Raw genomic sequence first — 597 nt, 5'->3', positions numbered from 1 at the left:
CCACAAGTGACGTGGGCGTCGAAGCCCGCGCCACTTGTGGGACGTGGATGTAGTGTCCGACACCGACGGCCACATGTATCTCACACCGACAATACTTTCTATTTAGGGTTTCCTCTACCGCTCGGCGACCCTCGACGACCCTCGTTCCCGATAAAAAAAGAGGAAGAAGAAGAAAAAAAAGAGGAGAAGAAAGAATAGAGGAGAAGAACTCCTCTATTCTTTCTTCTCCTCTTTTTTTCTTCTTCCTCTTCTTTTTTATCCTCTTCTTCCTCTCATGTTCGACGACCCTCGACCCCTCGGCGACCCTAGACCCCTTATCGACCCCCTCATGTCGAAGTTACCGGGTAGGGGGCATATCAACAACGACATACCCGATACATACATACATACATACATATCACATGCGTCCATACATATATGAACAAAATTAATATCTACTAATTAACAACCTAAATAAAAAAACTAATACATATAGGAAGAAGAAGAAAAAAGAAGAGAAGAAAGAATAGAGGAGAAGACTTCCTCTCCTCTTCTTCTCCCTCTTCTTCCCCTTCTTCCTCGCCTCTCTCATGAATGTCCGACGTTCTCGACCCCCCC

This window comes from Triticum dicoccoides, chromosome 7A, assembly GCF_002162155.2.
Source record: "Triticum dicoccoides isolate Atlit2015 ecotype Zavitan chromosome 7A, WEW_v2.0, whole genome shotgun sequence".
In the NCBI taxonomy this organism is placed as follows: domain Eukaryota; kingdom Viridiplantae; phylum Streptophyta; class Magnoliopsida; order Poales; family Poaceae; genus Triticum; species Triticum dicoccoides.
Note: the sequence above shows the minus strand (reverse complement) of the source record.